Source organism: Melanotaenia boesemani, chromosome 13 (genome assembly GCF_017639745.1).
Source record: "Melanotaenia boesemani isolate fMelBoe1 chromosome 13, fMelBoe1.pri, whole genome shotgun sequence".
Classification (NCBI taxonomy): Eukaryota; Metazoa; Chordata; class Actinopteri; order Atheriniformes; family Melanotaeniidae; genus Melanotaenia; species Melanotaenia boesemani.
The window spans coordinates 12,998,084-13,018,370 of record NC_055694.1 but is presented as its reverse complement, the minus strand read 5'-3'; the positions used below and the strand labels follow the sequence as shown (position 1 = coordinate 13,018,370).

Sequence of the window (20,287 nt, the reverse complement as noted above, 5' to 3'; positions counted from 1 at the left end):
AGCTGGATGCTGATCCTATAATATCCACGTACCTGACCATGATAATAATAGTACAACTGATGAGCATGGCTGTTATAATCTCGCTGAAATTACTAGGCCTTTCGGCTGTTCAATTATGTCTGGAGCCACAGACCAATTTAGTATTTGGGCTTTGATTTGGTTTAATTTTTTGGCATCAGTTGAATAATCAGAGTTAACTTGTGTGTTTCTTAAGGCTAACCCTGGCTGTTATATGCAGGCAAAAGGTGACATTAGGAATCATGGATCACAGGGCTAAGTGTTATTTATACTTGTGAATAGATCATTTTCAAGTCATTACTTATATGCTGCCTGTTAGTCATATGTAGTTGTGTAATATCATGTCTCCAATCCCCATTCGTCATCCTTGACTTATTTTATTATTGTCAGGCTTTGTTTCAACTGTGTGTGTATGTTTGTCACCTCAGTCTCAAGTAACTTGCTTATTACATTATTTTTTAGCTAAAATCACGTTCTACTCATTTAACTGCCTGGATACATATGGCCGATATTGCTGGCCAGTTTGGTCATTGTCTCCCATTACTTTAGCCTTTCTAGCACAGTTTGTCTTGTAACTCTCTTGGAAAAATGGGAATTGCATGTACCTCTGACCTTAACTGTGTCTGCATGATCTCTTTTAAATGTCCTCTTACTGGTTTTAAGATCACTGACAAGTACACAGATTAATGTCAAATATATGGTTAAATATATTTCACTTTGGAATCAGTAAGAGCGAAGCTTGCTATACAAAGCACCAGGTAGAGTTAAATATGCACCACTGGAACCTTGTCTTATATGTTGCTTAATCTTTCATTGCTCAGACATTGTGCTTGCTGAACATCAAGCTGTCAGAAGAGCAAATGTTTAGCATAAGGGAAAATGAGAGCCTATTATGGTCTGTGTGGGCAGCGACTGTTTGTGTCATAGAGGAGTAACCTTTCAAAAAGTATCAAAGACCAAGCTGGTCTTTCTTACTCATCAAAATGGCAATTGATCCTTTCACGCTTTTTACCAGCTGAGACAACTTAGTCAATAATTGAATCAATTCTCATATGCAGGGCCCATTACTGTGAGTTGCAGTTAGTGAGCACAATGATTCATCTAAATGTGTAAAAAAAAAACAGATAATCACTGAGTAAATGAGATAAAAATAATTCACTAGTTCACTATTTTTCCAGCATTGATGGTGTCTGGCTGGCTGAGAGCTGCACTTGGCCATGTTCATCCTCCAGGGTGTTGAGTATTGTAGGGCCTTAATGGACATGTGGCTTACTGGGGGTTTGTTTAGAAACGGAGCAAGGACCAGCGGCACCAGTCCATTAATTATAGATGGTAGCCGGGAACAAGGCAGCTTTTTCCTGCTATTGCTCAATGCTGTGTTTAAGTCTTTTACAGCAGGCCAAAGCTGGGAAATCATGTGATGGCTTGGGGAAGATACTTAAAGGTCCTATATTATACATTTTTTTCAACAATTTTATATGGGTATCAGAGGTCCAACAACATTGTTTTAAAAGTATATTACCCTAAATTCAGCCTTGGTCCTTAATTGCAGCCATTTCAAATGTGGCTCTAGTGAGCTGTAATGAGAACGGGCTGTTTCTGTGTCTGAACCTTTAAATGTTCATGAGTGGTGCCTGTCCACGCCCCTCTCTGGGCGAGGATCTGGTTTTCGCTGGTGCCCTCTCAGTGATTTTAGAGGGCAGACTCACCTAGCCGGGGTGCGGGTCAACGACAGTATCCACTACCGGGGGTAGTGGTTATTTCCCTTTGTGACGTCACAAAGAGAAAGATTTCTGACTCCCCCGTTTCTCACACATTTGCTAAAAGTGGAGCAAGCAAGTGAGAGAGGAGATAGAATTTAAAAAATTTTTGGGCCTCATACACAGGCTATGAGGACACATATGACTGTTAGAAAACCTTTTAGAAAATGAATTTTGCTAAATATGGGACCTTTAACAACAATGGAACTAATATTTAGTCATATGTTTTAATGTTTTACTCACAAGAGTGATATTGATTCATAGTTGTTAGTTGAGGTTGTAGAAGCTGTGGTCAGAAATGCACCACTGAGCAGAGAGTTTGTCAAACGGTAGCAAAAGATGCCACTTAACAAGAACGTTTAAGATTCCGAGGCAGCTTTAACATGTGATTTAACAATCTCCAGCTGAATGCATCTCCTTTCACATTTGTCAGTATCTTGAACAGATTTTAAATTCATGCATACTGTAAAGGTTTTAATGAGAAATCAAGCATTAGACATGGGGAAATCTAGAAAGTCTCATTATTCCACATTTCTAATACCAAAGATATTAAAACAAGAAGAGGAGGGGAAATACGGAAGAAAGAGATTAATCCAGCTGCTGGTTTGCACACTGGGAAACCCATCCCGAACACCTGAACAGGGCTCCCTACTATGATACCCAGGTGGTTTCAGTGCAGAATGCCCCAATTTCACTGCTTAGTCCATCTCTCTCTTCCTCTTCACCATCTGCGTCTCTCTCAGCCTTTCTGTCTCCTTGCTATAATGTGCAACATTATATATGCATAATATAACACCCTTGGCCTCCACAGTGTGTGTCGCCATGAGCATAGATGCTGACTGATGCGGGCAGGGGATGCAGGGCACAGCTGGGCCTCGTTACAACAGTTTATTTAATTAAAACATGAGAGGATCCCACTGGAGTGAGCACTAAGGAAGATGCTTCCTCTATTTATAGGTTTGAATGCAGATACGCACTCACACACGTGCATGTGTACTCCGCTACATCCGGGGAATGAAAGACAAGAGAGCAGGTGCGTCTCTCTGTCACCAGAGAACAGCTTCATCCTCCTGCATAAGTGACTGTGTGTGTTTTTATGTCCGTCTGGTGTATTTATCATACATCTCAGTGGGTTCATAGGTGTGGCTTGGTGACATTGCAACACTTTGAGAATTTTTTTGAATGTTGTCACGCAAAATATTGAGCAATATATGCTGAGATTTGGCAAACACTGCTTGGATACTATGACTCATTGACTTAACATGTGGCCCCAGCCTTTAACGTCTGTGTAGACCAGGCATGTCAAACTGGTCCAGCAAAGGGCCGTGTGGCTGCAGGTTTTTGTTCCAACCAAGCAGCAGCACACCAGATTTGACTGATTCAATCAACTGATCTCAGTCTTCAGACAGCTGATTGGTCAAACTGTGTGCTCTTGGCTGGCTGGAACAAAAACCTGCAGCCACACGGCCCTTTGCTGGACCAGTTTGACATGCCTGGTGTAGACTGTGTTTATATTTTCTGTTTTTTCCCAAGGCTTTGAACTGGCCTTAACAGCTTCCTAATATTTTACCGACACGTATCATTATTATGTTCACTTACCTTGTTGTGAGAGTGCAGACTGTCTTATCTAAGTTAACATCTTAGAAACATGAAAATAGTTTATTGGTTTTAAGACTTTTAAGAATATGCAAATAAAGCATGGTAAGTCAGCTGCAAATTTCCAAATGAAATGAGCATAAAACAGATGCTTTCACAACATTATTACTCATAATAACTCCTATAACTCCTATGTGTCAGTAGATTAAAACGGCTTCTTTCTGCAATGTTTTGACAGTTAATGGCTCAATGTTTAAATGATGTAACTTAATGTGTGTGTGTGTGTGTGTGTATGTGTGTGTGTGTGTGTGTGTGTATTTAATTGCATATAAAAAGAAAGTATAATTTATTTAAAAAAAAGGTTATTGGAGGGTTCTTGTTCACTTATGATGATATCTTAATGTATTGTAGTTTTCTTTCCTGCAGCATGTTACCAACTGCAGACATGACTGCCATTAGTTAAGCTAATTTTAATAGTTTTCCACTTAAATTTAGTTCAGTATTACAGTTTAATGAGTAAAGGCTAATGTTCTCTTGAGCTCCCCACCCCCATCTCAAAGTATTAATTTGTGGAGACTATAGCATGTTTTTCATTTGTGCTCGGCCCTTGTTCCCTGGCATGACTTTAGTGGCAAAGATCTACAGCCTTTCTTCCTTCTCCCATGTGTGTTTCTGAACTATATGTTTCTCCAGAGTTTTTTTTATTCTACATTTACTGCAGGAACACTGTCTTTACTGTGCGTGGGAACATATATGATGTTCTACTTAGCTCAACGACTGATTGTTTGCGTTAACCACTTCCTGCAAACCAACTTTCCAGCATAGCAACGAGTGGCTGCCTTTCCTCAGAAGTATTTGAATTCTGATTTGAGTAAAAAGGGGATGTCTGAGGTACAGAGCTGTTTAAATGAAAGGGAAGCTTGTAAAGACTGAATAGCTCATGTTTGGTGGTATTCAGTCTGACACTGGGAAGTGACATGCTCAACACAAGGCCAGCTTTGCAAGCATCTGTCACATTATGGCTTAGACTGGAATGAGTTCCTCTGTGGGGCTCAGTGGAGGTAAATCATTACATTTGTTGAGGAAGAATACATGATGGTGTTTACCTAAAGCTACATGAATAAGTTGAATTATGCAATAAAATAAGTGAAGTTTATGTACTCTTTACATCATTTGTGTGATTTTAATTTCAAAACATCTACTAGCTGCAGTTGTAGAAGTTTATAGGAGTCAGTATTTATAGCTTTATTGGTGGTAACCATAGCACTTTGCAGAAGCTACAACCTAATTATATATTGTTTGTTTGTTTTTTGAGCAAGTAAATATATATAGGGGCCTGTGGAAAACACAGGATTCTGTTGATGGCACTACTTGTACTCATCAATGCTTGGTGGGCAAGCTGCTTTTTTGCTGATGTCTCACTTGTGTTAATGTCTTAGCTGACACTCATAAAGCCATTTATCCACAGCCCTGAAAGCCTTGAGTAGCACAACCATCACCACTTGGTCCTCACAGGCTACCACTGCTTAATTGATCCATCTGCACAGCTCAGTCCAGCCATCTTCAGGCTCATTTCCACAGGCTGGTAATAGCTAGGGTGAAATATTAACTTTGTGCTAGGCTGGCTCAGACAGAATCCATTAAGACTGCTTTAATTTTCTTCACTTAAAAATATATATATTTGTAAAATAATGCACAATTGTGTAAATCTGAATAAAAGTAAAACCATGCAAAGCTGGACACCTAACAGTTCAGCCACTCTGGCTTTAGTGCTTAAAAGATCTGCTGTTTGACATTTTCATTGCAGTTGCCATGGTCCCCTCAGGACCTGTTCACATTGAGGACAGACACCCTTTTATTGCCAGTACAACCACAGAAACATGCCATTCTTGTTCCCATGATGATCTGGGTGACAACAAACCCCTGGGGACACAGTCCTTTTGGACATTGGCATTTCTTCTTGTTGGGAACATCTGTACACTTAAAATTGGACCTCCATATGAAGTTAATACATCTACTAAAAATAACTTGAAATAATTCTGGCTTTTCTCTGTGTTCTACCACTGACAGGTCAGAACAGCACTTACCTCATTATTTAAATAAACATGTCAAAATAGTTATGTCTGCTTCCATCGAGAGCTTCTCTGCCTGTGTAAATCTGCCTGTTGTGATGTTACAACCCTGTATTGTAAGTGCATACATGCAGGCAAAGACCATGTGACTGAACACTATTCACAAAGGAATTTAGTTAAATATCAATAGAGGGAGAGTTCATTGCACTTTCCAAGTCAGTCAGAGGCACGAGTAATCCTCTTAAAGCCTTCCACTGGCCTTATGATACTCTAACCAGTGTACCTGTTAGACCCCATTATACACACACACATTTATGCATGCATTTGCACGCGCATAGTCAATACGTTAATTATAAACTCCAGTACTGTGAACTAGAACACTGAAAAAGATGTCACCCTGAAAGGGGCACATAAGCGCACAACTGTTTTGAGTCACTGTAAATTCTAAGCATTTGTTCATGTTTGCATTCAAGAAACACACCTTTTTGTTTGGTCACCTGCTTATAGTGGAAACCATAGCATCTGTTTCTATTTTTGGTGGATTCGTAACTCAGCAGTAACCCGGAGTATAAGCTGGGAGATTTACTTTGATCATAATTCTAATAAAATCATGCAGATAGCTACCATGAGGTTTTATTTTCAGTCATTTAAATTGTCATGAGTACCTTCCTGAAATTGGATGAGTTTTCATCCAATTAGGGTGTCAGTGAAGGTGTAGAACATGTTTGTATGTAAAGAAAACTAAAAACGTCTGTGTAAGTATGCCTATTTAATAATGAAAAGCAGTGCTTCTAAGTGTAGGACACATCTAAAGTCCTAGATGATTTTACTTCCACTTAAGTCACTATTTAATAAATGCTACATAGATTGAAACTGCTCCTGTAATGCTGATCCAGTTAATGGGAGAAAACACAGTTCCTTCTTTTTGTTTTGTAGAGTTTAACTCATTGATACCAGACGTCCTGTGGGCGGGACATGATAAATGCATATGTATTTTACTACTAGTTTGCATTTCAAGTACCTACACAGGTTATACACCACTGGAAAGTTAAGGTTCTTGAAATTTGACTGATGTATACCACGCAAGGCTGCAATAATAACTAGATTCAGTAAATTCATCTTTGATACTCCAGTAGCAGATAATAATCCAACAAAAGCGGCCCTATTACTACTCTAGTAAAAGTAGTCCAGTAAAATAGTTGGTCCACAAGTTTGTTTATCAATAAAAACCTGTTGTAGGTGGAAATTGAAGGATTTTAAGAGGTTAACCAATTACAAATAAATAGACAAACCTTAGCAGTTTGCATCCAAAGACTAGCCTGATTGAACAGCATTATTTTTTCCACATATATATATATATATATATATATATATATATATTTTTTTTTTAACAGTTTGCTTTCTGTTTCCATTTATAATTTTTTATAGTCTGAAAAAGGGAAGTATGGCATCAGAGTTGTACATTAATATATTAGTAGATGATCTTGTTAAGTTTTAAATTTAAAAAAAAGAAATGTATCTAGCAACTATTTTAGGAATAATTTTAAATAGTAGTGTTTTGTTTGATTACTTAAAAATAAAGAGAAAACATACCAATCTGTTGATTAAATGAAGAATACTTTATTTACCCCAGAGTGAAAGTGCAATTCATCGGCCGGCTATTATTCTTGCAATATGGTTAATGGCACCAAGTTATTATGATGAGCTATTATATTCCACATTAAGGGGATTACGGGGGGCTGTAACCGTAGCGCAACAGAAACCAGTGAGACCATGTCTTAGTCAGCAGGTTGATTTGTAGGTGGAACTTGAAAAAGTATGTATTTTCCTCTGAATGTACATCATTGTTATGTTTCCAGTTGTCAGGGAGTCATTAAGCTCCAAATGTGTGATGACGTTTTACCACAAGTTCTTCTTTGTCTCGGGACAGTAAAATTTAATTTACTTTTTTATGTTGATAGCTGTGCATTTATATACCTACTCCCTCCTCTTACACTAAACAATACTCGTTTTAAACAGATTTCTGACTTCTTCTTCTATTGTTATATTCTACAGTACTTAAATACTCTATTTATAACCTCAGTTTCCCTCACATTATTTTCTGTTCCTGTTTTTTTGGTCAGACATAGTTCAGTCTGAGGGAGTACTTGTATATTTAGCAATCTTACTTTTATTTCTTGAATTGTTTTCTGGAAGATAATCCCCTCTTCCCCTTATAGTTTGGATATCTGACCTCAAACAGATGGTGGAGCTGAGTGTTGAGAGGCTAGAGGTGTATCAGTGCTTAGATGGAGAGAGGTGTCATTTCAGAGGCAGACTTACGGTCTGGTGTGGAGGCACTAATCAATTATGTAACCTAATCATCCTGGAGATTCCCAGTCTTTGTTGACCTGATCTAAGCCTCCTTTTGTTATTGAGACGGTCACCATGGTTACTTTGGTCATGTGTTCGAGAGCAGTCTGCAACTGCAACTTGTGATGAACTGGTGTACAGTTGTGATGTTGCTTGTGAGGCCCAATCCAAACACAGACAGAGAGATGTTGTGAGCTGATGATGGTAGACGAGTATTATAGTGAGCTCTTAGCCCTCAATAAGTGTTTACCACAGAAAATCTGATGCTTTCAATGCAGATGCTTTTGTAGCATCTTTTTTTAATGCCTGCTTTGAATAATAGTTTTACCAAATGACAACTGAAACAGTTAGAGGTTTCTGGAATTGTGTTTGTTGCCCTGTACTGTGCAAAGAGAACCTCTCTGGAACTGATTTGAATAAAAGCTCTATGAGATAAAATCTGTACATTCTTAGCAAGTTTCTTGCAGTCATGGTATCTCAGCAGACCAACAAATCTGTTGGTTAATAAAAATTCAAGGTTAATGCAGGGATTTCCACCGTGAGGCAAAGTACTATACTTGATTGAGAGCTGACTGACTATACAGTATTCCATTTCTTAAATCATAAACTTATCTGTCAAACAGCAAAGCTGTCATCTGGAGCTACTGTTTTCGTGTCCTTTCAGTCTTTCATCTGTCCTGATTGTACTTCATATATGTTCCAAAGTGATGTTTTCTTACAATTGATCATTCCCTCACTCAGCCATGGAAGCAGATGTAATCTGCATAGAAGGAACTAAAGACCTTGATTAGATGGCTCCTGTGGTAACAGCTGATTAAACATTACTGTACCACATGATCTTTTTTTATACGTTGATTTTGCTACTAATGAAGATTGTTAAAAAGCCAGTTTAGATCTTCAGGTAGAGTCAATCTATGTAAAACTGCAGGGAAATCTAAAAGCGTAGATTCTCATGAGTGTTTTTGCTTGGGAAGGCATTCACTCTGCATTCATTGTTCTTTAGCTAGGTAAATATGAAAACATGTTTTCCCTGTGAGATATCATTCGAATACATGTCATTACATGCATTCATGTGGGGAGAAAAAAAATGAGCTTAGAGATTTATGTGAAATCCATTTACGACCAATTTGAATTGTTAACATAATCCCCAATGCATTAAAGAAAAAAAATCTCTCAAATCTTTATGTAAAATATCAAATGCATTGACATCATCTTGTATTTCCTACCATCTTCTAATTAATATATTTAGATATTTCATTCGGCACATACAGTGTAACACAGTACAGACAAGTCCTTAATTTTTTAAATGCCCTGATGTTTTCCGAAGCGTAGTCATTTTGCCCTTATGTTTTAATTAACAGATCATGGCTTTAATTTAGCATTGATGTAATTAGCCAGATTATATAATGGTGTCTCAAAGTGATGAGGTGTCTACTAAAACCACAGTGCTCCTTGTGATAAGTGTTACAACACAGCAGCTATGCTATAAGTCTTTGCAGAGGGTTGTGTTGTAATCTATAGGGAAAGGCATGCGTGTGGGGTATTTTTTATTCTTTTATTTTAAATTTTTTTCTATGCCTTTCCCTATGGTATGTAGCTAATGTGACAGTGTTGTACACTAGCTGCTTGCTCTGGCCCATTTGTTCAGTCAACAGGAGTAACCTCCAGCTGTGAAGAGACCTCATCTTTCTGCTGGAGGGAATAGGGAAATAGAGCAAGTAGGAGAGAATGGCCATTATGGTATGCATGTGTATTTGTAGTTATGAGCAGACTGGGGGAGGGGATGGGTTGGGGAAAGGTAGTCATCATTGTGGCATTTCTGTGGAATTGTGCTTATTGGGTGTACCTGACTGTATTTGTCCTCTGTGCGCTCAGAACACTAAGCTGCTGCAATAACTCAGGAATGTTTTGGACAGTTGCCAAATATAAAAGCAGACGGAAATGGGCAAAAGGGAGCGGCAGAGATATGCAACAAGAATGAGCCAGTACGCACAGTGGCTGGCTTACCAAGACCTCAACAGCCTTGCTTATTGGAAATCCTGTAACTGAACCTAGACAGTCCTATATGCTTTGTGCATTTATGGACTTTAACTTGCCTCAGCAAAGACAAGCACTCTGTTTTGTTATCAGAGATAAGATGAGAAAGGACAACAGGCTGGGTTGGCTTCTAAAATTAGGGGAAGAGGTGTGGTTATACAAAAAGCACAGAGGACAAGTTGAGGGAAGACTGAAATGAATCTTGAGTTGATTTAATGACCTGCAGTGTAATAGTATTAGGCAGAAGCTGCTCAGATGTGGTAAACCCCGCAGCTTCTGATCTCCTTCAAGTGCTGCATGCACTGCAGTGCAACCACTTCGACATGGAGAGTGGGCAGACGAGGAAAGTGGGAGGGAGGGGATGATGGAAGTGAGTAATGGAAAACTATCTCTACCACACAGTTCTTACAAGTTCTACCTTCAATAACAAATTAGTCAGAGTTGTCCAGTAGTTCAGTCAGTTTAGTTGTAATCTAATGAGAATCATTTAAGTGGGATCAATGAAATATGCCCGTGTAAGCACGGCTGCTTCCCTTCATCAGTGTCCCAGAATGCAGCCATGACTGTCTGGTCGAACATGGCAACCAATCATTTGGCAAAATTGAACCTGAAAGCCGTGAACTACTGTTATTATGCTATAACCACTAAGTTTCTTAAATGTTTTTGATAGGCTGTTTTTTTATACCTCTTTAAACTTTGGTCTTCACGCATTCCAGATGAAGTCTTTTTAGCCATTAACTTCCACTGTTTGGTGTTTGTGCAAGGTGTGCATAAAATCTATTTCCAGAGTATGTTTTTGCTGTAAACCATCAACCTGAGAACAATGACTTGGCACTAAAATGGTTAAGATGGCTGCCTGCCTATCAGATAAGGAATCGACCCAAACATCCAGAGAAGCAGAGGATAGTTCAGCTCATACTGCCACATTGTTTTTATTCTGTCCTGAAACAGAGTTTCACAGGTTTTCCAAAAAATCTAATTAAAGCCACAAACATGGCATGAACAGTAATGCACTTAACAATAATTTTAACAGGCATGCCTGTAAACAGAGACGGTTCATTTCTAGTGTTGTGATCTGCTGTGACAGATGATGCCCTGCTAGCGCCACCATTTTGACATTTCTTAAAACTTTGCGCATAGAGATCGCTTTTCTTTGACTTCTCATTCGTGATCGTTTTTGCTCGTCTCACTTTGCTTTGCTGCACTCATGCATCTTACAATAACAGCCTTATCTTCATCCGTGCTCTAAGACCTTTTTTCTAGAGCAAAGTTAGTTCCCTTTATAAACATGAATGAGTCGACATTTCCAGAAATAACCCCTGTATTCCTGCTTGCATCCTCCTTTTCATCTAGCAATCAAATAAATAAAAAGACTGTAAATATAATAAAAAAGAAGGTCTCTGTTTCTCCTTCCCTGAAGCTCATGTGTACATATGTATACAAAATCTGTGTCTTCCTCTCTTCATCTCTCACTTTCTTTCCCTCAGATCTGTTTTCCAGTATTTGCTTGCAGCAGAATGAAAACAGGGAGTTCTGGCACCGCTGTGCTGTTTATGTAATTCTCCTCTCTAGGTCTGGTCCCTGTGTTTCTTTGCCATGCAGTGGCTCAGCAGACATCAGGCACTCAGGGGAGCATCACACATGCACACAAACAAGCTGATATGTGCACACACACACACACACACACACACATTTGGGACAACAGAGCAGATGGAGGGACAGAGGGACTAGTGCAAGACAAATAATGAACTCATACTATACCTCATGTTGCTCCTGCTGGCATATGTTAATATATACGATGTCTTAGTGTTGCATGCTATTTTTGGAAAGACACCCTGCCCCCTTTTTTTTTTATAATAAATTTTCCATTGCATGGACTTTCCAATTGCACAACACACACAGTAGATCTTTCAATACAGTGTTATCAGAGCCACCTTTCTTCTACTACCTTTGATAAACTAGATTATCTGAGAGAAAAGTCCAACATTCCACATAAGCCGCACTTCTCTATTAAAAGGTAACTTTGCATCTCTAAACTGAGACACTTTAATCTGTGTTGGGAAATCAAGTTAGTCTGTGTCCTTGATTTACGGGAACATTACTGCACAACCTGTAAAGCTCAGAGGTGAAGAAAGAACTATAACTTTCTCTTGCTTGGACACGGAAACTTTTCATCTTGTGGCCAAGAATAATAAAGTTCAGTTAGCTTTGTACCTCTTAAAAAGAACTTACCGGTTAACTGCATCATCATAAAGAGGGCCACTTTTAGAACTTTTTTTTTCAGTCTTCAATATATTTCCTGTTCTAATAAGGTAATGTTATTTTTTACTTGTGTACATTTCACTTTTAATTTATTAATTTTCCCTCATTATGCCCATTTTTATTCTCGTACTGTCTTAACCAAAGTAGCTGGGTTCAGTTTTTCAGATATGTTGGTTTCAGTCACTAAAGCCCCTCATTATACGGGTTAAAAAAAAACCACCAGCACTCAGCTTTTGAGGCAACTTAAGTGACTGCACTTGATTCTGGTTTTTATCGGCTTTTGTTGGTTTTACCTATTGTTAAGACAGTTGGCTGCTTAAAGTTAGTGTTGACGTCCATAGGCAAGTCAAAAGTAGTAAACAAGTATGATTATTTTAGAGACTTGTGATTTAAAAGAAACTGTGGTGGATCACAGCCTGGAGGATCCAGTCTAATTCTACTAGTTGTAGGATACACCTGTCTTCTGAGAGTTGGTGTTTTACATTAAAAGCAATTTTTTATTTTGACTTTTGATAACTTAATGTTATGGAATTTACTTAGTGAAATTGGTTAGAAAGACACTAACTTCAATATTATGATTTGTGTTCTTATTAAATAAATTTGCTAGGTAAGAGCTGAAAATCAATAATAATACCAAAATTCTCTCATTGTTTTACAAATGGACTTTAAACTTGTTAAGATGCATTAAGGTTTCATACTGTGCGCAGATGAACATTCCTGGATTAAGTCTTTGTAGTGACACAGTAAGTTTTTTCCCCCGTATATACCTGTACAATCACACCCACATCACTGTTAACTCCTGCAGTTTTATTGCTGATCTTTGGTAATGGAAATTGTTTAATAATGTAACCCTGCATGATGTAATCCCTTAAGATTAAATCTTTATTGTGGATTTAATGAGGACCTTGATAATATGACTGTGGGTGTGTGTATTTCTGGGTGGTTACAGTTGTATTTTGTAACTGTAGTTTGTGACTAAATTAGTTTAGGGAAGTACAGTATGTACAGTTATGAAATTTTTTGCTTGCTCACTTTACTGTTTTGCTGTCTTTGACATGGAAGTGTAAGAAGTGACAGGTGTACATCTATAATAGATTTCCTGTTTTTGTAATAACAGTGAAAGAAAATGTAATGGGACTAAAAACCTGCTGATTCTTTCATTATTAATTACTAAGCAGGTGTTAAACACCACATAGGAGCAGGGAGAAATCAAAGGAGGGCAACATTACAGAGATGTAGAACCATGATTGAATGAATGAAATTGACTGCCCATGAGAAAGTGGCAAACAGACAAGAGGGAATGGGGAGTGCAAGTAGTTTAGTAGCTCTTAGGAAGTGGGCAGCCTGCCAGGAGCTGTGATAAGAGCTGACGTCATTTATGTTGTGGTAAATGAAGAGTTCTCTTCTTGTCAAAAAGACTTCTGCTCTGGAAGTCGTATCCTTCCTGCTTTTTTTTTTTTTTTCTTTTTCATTTTCCTGTTTCTTGTCTTTCAGCCATCATGTCTGTTTGTCTTTCTGTCCGTTTTGAGGAACGGAGCTGTTGGGAACATTTTTGGATTCCTGTGCACATGAGGGTTCTGGCCAGTGCACTGACAGTGGTTTTCCTGTCATTATCGTTCCACACACACTATTATACTTGGCCACTTTGGATGTAATGAGGAAGTGTGTGTGTGTGTGTGTGCGTGTGTGTGTGTGTGTGTTCATGCGGTGCAGCTGTGGGTCTGAGGGAGGAAACCTCATGATTCACTTTATGACTGATTGTCATGTGACCAAAACTTGCAGTGGACCATTATTGTCCTCATTATCAGCTGCTTGTGCTCATGTCTACTTTAGAAAACAGGCCAAAATGACATTTAGAACTGCACAGATGGTCTTTGTTATGGCTGCCAAATACTCAGAAATATTTGTGTTGATACATCATCATTGATCCAGTGTTAGAGTAACAAAGCATGAAAAAATCCTGATCTAATACCCATGATGATGCTAATTTAAATCCATCAACACTAGTTGATACTTGGTTTTAGAAAATGTACAAACTTTCAATGAGATGAGAACGCCACTTTGTGAATAAGTTTTGCTAACATGTTGGTCTACATGGTCAAATTTAGTGGTTAAAGTGAGACCTGAAAAGATGGAAAATAAATCTTACCTAGAGAAATTGAATTACACTTTCAACAAACAAGATAAGAGATAAAAATCCATACTCTGGAATGCTGATACACTACCTGCACATTGCAGCTACATTTTTGTACTGATCAAGGAATCTTACAGGCAGCCTTGTCTATGTGTAAGAAGATCTGCTTATTAACAAGCCCATTTGGTGCCAAAATCTGCTGAGCTAAAACATCTGCTTACTTCTCCTTTTCCATTTAATAAAGAAAAACAATTAAAGCACTTTCAACACTGTGATGGAATTAAGATTTTTTACTCATTTTAATATTATGTATATTTTAATCATATCTGCTTAAGGAGTGTGATATCGGCTCCTCTTATCTGGGTTCTTCTCTTAAATAACCTAAATAAGATGAGCCAGCATTAAGCTCCTTAAGCAGATATGATTAAAATGTAATATCAAGATGAGTTAGTAAATATCAAAAATCCAAATTACATAACAATATTCACTTTTTGAGTTAATTTTGTGAAGTTGTAGTGGGTGTAAAAACTATATATGAGCAGAAATCATGATCATTTTTGTTTTTAACTGGCAGTAGGAAGATTTTTTTAGCATTTTACACTGACTTAACATTTGGACTGAGGAATTATTTGAAAGGTTAGTCCAACAGTTTTTGCATGAAACACGATCATAAAGGTCAGTACGCAAGGTCTGTGCATGCAAAACACTATTTGCTGATGGCATCCCCTATCTCAACCTAAAAATAATGGCTGCTTGATTCCAACTTCATATCCACAGTTGACTAAATGATGTACGAGGTTATTTGTACTCAGTTTTAAGGATGGCTTTAATAGCCAATATTAAACTTTAGCGTTCATGATCATAAAGTGGTTTTTGGTGTCTTATGTTAACAGCTGTGACAAAGCACCTGTATGCTGAAAATCAGCTTCTCTCGCTGGGATAGGGCTAAATGCAGATTTAGAAAATAAAACCCGTAATAATTTTGTTCCTCGAACACTAGGTGATAAAAATTCTAAACCTAAGGCTTGAAAAATATAGAACAATTAATGAATAAGAAGGATAAAGTGGATTCAACAAGGCACCTACATGCCCAAAATTGGAATTTTTGATATGACATGAGAAATAACTTTGTTGTTCATGCATTAATGCATTAAAAAATTAACACATTAATTGCAAAGATTATTTTTTTTCATATATATATATATATATATATATATATATATATATATATATATATATCTGTTGTTGTTTCTTTTTTTGTTTTTTTTTTACAATGATCTGTCAATTATCTTGGGACCTCCGTGTGGTGTTAGGATCCCACTTTGTGAAACACTAAATTCCCTAAAGAGTTATCATATTTCATGAAAAAATGCAGAACAGATGTCCCAGAACTGTTGCCAAGTTTACTCAGAGATATTCAGCCTCTTGTTCCAGTGGGGTTGAGTTGATTGCATACAAATCCTAATAAATGCTAATTAACTGCTACATGCTAAGTCATTGACTAGCTTTTTGAACGTAATGGGAAAACTGTCTTAACAAACACAAATAATTTATTATTTATATGGCTATTGATTAACATTTAAGACTATTAAGAGATCATGCTTGTAATGTGTTGTCACACTCTACATTGCAGCTATTACCACACCTGCGTTACGCCAAGTAGGCAGAGCTATCATCTTACCCGGCACATATGCCGCTTAGATCCATGTGACAAAAGCAGCATATATACCCACCTGGATCACATGGCTGATATGAGCACAACAGGGCTGTGTTGTTGTCAAGAACATAGAAGATTATTTTATTTCAGAAATGATTAATGGCTGAATAAATCTCTGTCATTCTGACAGGTCTGTGACATTTTAAGGTGAGGCCTATTCCTGCCAACATTTCCTCGTCCATTAAAGAAATTTGCCTCTCCCTTGCCGCTTGTCATCTATTCTAGCAGGCGTATGTGTCAACAAGAGGAAAAGAAATGAACCCAGTAGCAGTAGGTCACAAAAAATATCAGTTCATATGAACGTACAAAATGTAAAGTGCAGTGAGCAGCGCAGTCATTGCAGATCTGAGGTTGGTATGTCAAAAGCTAGTGTGTTTGACATTATGCAAAAAAGTTTAAAAGTTAAGCTTCAGATCATTTTGACCCAAGCCGAGCCCTGTTAGCACAGTTCAATAATACACCTTTGTTGTTGCAACATTTCATTATGATGATTATGCATGACGTGGCACATGGGGAAATTACCTTTTAATGCCAAAACACATCCAAACTATCAGGGCATGTACGAAAGAAGATGTTCCTGCTGTAATGTTTAGGTAAGTTCTACTTTTGAATAAAAATTTTTTTTTTCTTAAATATCTGTATCTGGACCCAAACTTTTACCAGCAAAAGCATACACAATGCTGCTGGCTTACGTAAACAGAAGTTGGCCCTGTCAGCATGAATGCCAGTGTTACTGAATGTGTAGAACAAGTAATATCTTATCAGCAAGTCAAACTTTTCTAAAAACCAGGACTCTTCAGACTTCCTGCCTTAAATTAGAAGGAATCTATTAAACAAAATGAACATACTGTGCTTAGAGCAAAGAATTTCCCCAGGAAAGACTTATTTTCTGTATGGTTTCATTCTTTTTTTTTTAACTTCCTTGACATAAGACTTAGCTGGAATATTTCATAAAGATAGTACTTAAATTTCCCCAGGAAAGACTTACTTCCTGTGTTTTTTGTTTTTTGTTTTTTGTTCCTCAGCATGAGACTTAGCTGGAATATCTCACAAACGTAGTACTCAAATGACTGAAATTCTCTGGTAATGCTCAACAGTGAAGCAGTATTGAACTGAGTTACAAAACCACAAAATGTTGTATTAAAGGGCATTAGTTCATTTAAATGACTGCTGCATGCAGACAGGATGCAAACTGAGGTTGACTACATGTGTATCTCTTTCAATCACACTAACTGACAAAACCATCTTTCCTGGCACAGGAAACAGAGAAGGGTGAGAAAATGTTGACCTACATTCATTAAATTTGTTGGAGACAAAAGTGAAATCCCTAATGATTATGGTTTGTTTGGTACTGAAACTGCTATCAAGGGCAGGGCAATATAAACCAAATCTTATATCTCGATATTTTTTACCTGAATCACGGTATACGATTTATATCTCAATTTCTTTCTTTTTTTTTTTGTAACCAAAGTAATCAAAGATACAGTTCTAATTTACAGCTTTCAGTGCTAAATATACTTTTATTAAGGATCAGCAGCACAGCTGACTGAAATGAAAGTACCTTTATATTAAATTAAATGCTCCTAAAACAAAACCTATGAAAATACTTTCCAATGACCATAACAAAAATACAGTTGTGCAAAATGCAAAAAACAGATGCTTTTAACTAAAAACAAGCTATCTCGATATAAACGATATTCCCTCCTTCTATATTGCGTCTGATAAAGTCTTGATATATTTAAAAATCTCGATATATTGCCCAGCCCTACTGCTATCTGTTAGTATTGATCTACTTGATTTCTCTGCCTTATTTACAGAGGATCAAAAGCAGTAATAACATGCTTGATCCCCTAGCTGAGAGCTAATAATCAGGTTGCTTTGACATTGTATAAAAATTCCAACAATCTCAGCAGATTGATATATATGAATTACAGCAGTGGTTGTTAATTGTAAGCGGTATACTGATAATACTAGGGCTAATGGCCTATTTACTGTCCACTACATTTCAGCTCTTATCAGGAAGCCAGCAGGACCAATCACCTCCTACTGCTGAGCTATCAATGTGGACTTAATTGCCTTTCAGAGGAAACGTTGTGGTGGAAGGAATAGTGTGTGTAATGTGCGTGTGTGTTTTTACTTGTTTGTTTGGCCTTGTCTTTGTTTTTTGTTTTTTTATTAACCTCCGTGTAGCACAGTATCAGGCAGGGTCTGTGCCTGGAGCTGAACCTGCAATCCATCATTCCCATTATTTACCTAAGCGATAGAACAAACTGATTTGACACAAAGCACTTTAAACAGAGAAAACAGCACAGAAAAAGGAAGAGGGAGATGGAGGGAGGAACAGATAAGTGGAAAGTGACAATAATGTGGAGAAAAAAGAGAGATGCAAGGGGCAGTGGGCAGGGCTTGGCATGTGGACAACATGTTCTGATGTTCTATGAGAGCTGTTCAAGACAAGGCTGTTCAATGTCTCCCGTTGCTTACATTGTAACCTCTTATGTTCGTTTCCTCCAAAGTCCATGTCTCCAGTGTCTAGTTGCATTTGTCACAGTTTGTTGCCTCGAATACCTCAGCATTAGCCACTACTCTGGAGTCTGGAGAGTATGCTTAATGTGAGAGGAATTCTGTGCCTGCTGCCTTGTTATACAGAAGATCAAATGTGGTCAGATTCAGTCTCTGTGCCACTTTAGCTTGCATTTCATAGTATAATACCTCTTGAATGAAACAACATTGACTTTTTGGAAAGTGAAATCAAAATATCTTAAGACATTTGACAGTAACCCACATACTTGGATTCTGATTTGTTACACTTTGCAAATGTTGATGTGCTGTGGTAAGGATCTGGCCTCTAAGTACACATTATCTACTGTATGTAGGTTGGATGTGCCCTGGTAGGATAAAATACAAATCTCCATATGCTTGGCAGGGATGGGAACGAGACATGTCAGAAATTGTCTGTGCCTGCACTGGGTCGCACTCCAGAAGCCTCTGAGCATTTTCCCATCATATGGTGTCTCAGAAGGGCATCAGCAAGTTTGTGTGTGTGAGTTAGTGTGTATCTGTGTGCATGCTGGAGAGATCAGGATCTGCTCTGTAGTTCTCTTTTTTATCATCATCATCTTTTGCTGATTTGCTGGATCTTATTTGCGTGCTTCAGAGGTGAAACGAGAACATTGATTTCAGTTACCGCTTAGCCACTAGTCTCTAGTCCTGCAAGCCTGGCAGTTTGTATAAAATAAGATAAATGTGATGGAAACTGTAATACAATTACTAATGACAAATCACATCCCTTGGATTTCTAGCTCAGCGGTATTATACTTACACACACCGTGCTCTCAGATGCACATCTACTATATCTGAGATGGTGGATCATATTGGAATTGCTTTAAGATAAATGATGATTGAATTAATGGCCAGTGATTGTGCAGTTGGATACAGACTCACAAAAGCAGGAATCCATCTCTGTAGCAGCACTTTGTTAGAGTGTTATTCCTAAAAAAGAAAGCAAGTGGAAGATATTTTAGAACTTGCGAGTTGTGTGTGTGTGTGTGTGTGTGGGGGGGGGGGGGGGGGGGGGGGTCTGTTTTGTTTTTAGTCCCCCCGGTTTTTTCCCCTCCTTGTTAACAGAAACTTGTATGACTGAATCCGAAACACAGATACACATGCACTCATTGGAACATGTGGTTTCCTTGGTTTTTAGCCTGTTTACTGACTCACATTTAGACCACATACCCCCTGATTGTTCCACTGAACTGCTTGTATTTGGCAGGTGAACTAGTGTTATTTAGGTCATCCCACACTGAGCAAAAATGTGCAAATTTCTCTGATTAAAGATCCCCATTGTTAACAGCTCTAAAGATCTACTGAACTGTTGAACTAGTATGTATTCAGGCTGGCAAGATGCTGCTGTTTTTCTTTTTAGCTTTATAATTTTTTGTGTTCGTTTTGTTTTAGATATGGAAATGTAAAACTTTCACAGTTTCGTTTCCTCTTTAAATCTGCCTCTTGTTGTGCTTTTTTCAGTCATTGTATTTGTTCTTTTTCCTTTTATTCCCTTTCGAACAAACATATCAAAAATACAATACATAATCTCTGTTGCAGTAGCTGATGAGTAAATATAGGGAAATGTCATTATCATCATGCAGAAAAAAACAAGATCTAAACAGGACTTAAATCTGTGATATGTATATATATATATATATATATATATATATATATATATATATATATATATATATATATATATATATATATATATATATATATATGCTACAGGTTTGTCTGTGAAGACAAAGATGGCTAAAAATGTTTTGTCCACATTTTGTTTCCTGTGTCCACA

At 37.7% G+C, this 20,287-nt stretch overlaps 1 protein-coding gene across 1 annotated transcript in view; it reads left to right on the top strand.

Moving 5' to 3' along the window:
- The window catches only part of b4galt5 (UDP-Gal:betaGlcNAc beta 1,4- galactosyltransferase, polypeptide 5), a 29,697-nt gene that overhangs the window by 672 nt on the left and 8,738 nt on the right, over positions 1–20,287 (top strand). The gene's annotated exons all lie outside the window — the stretch shown is intronic.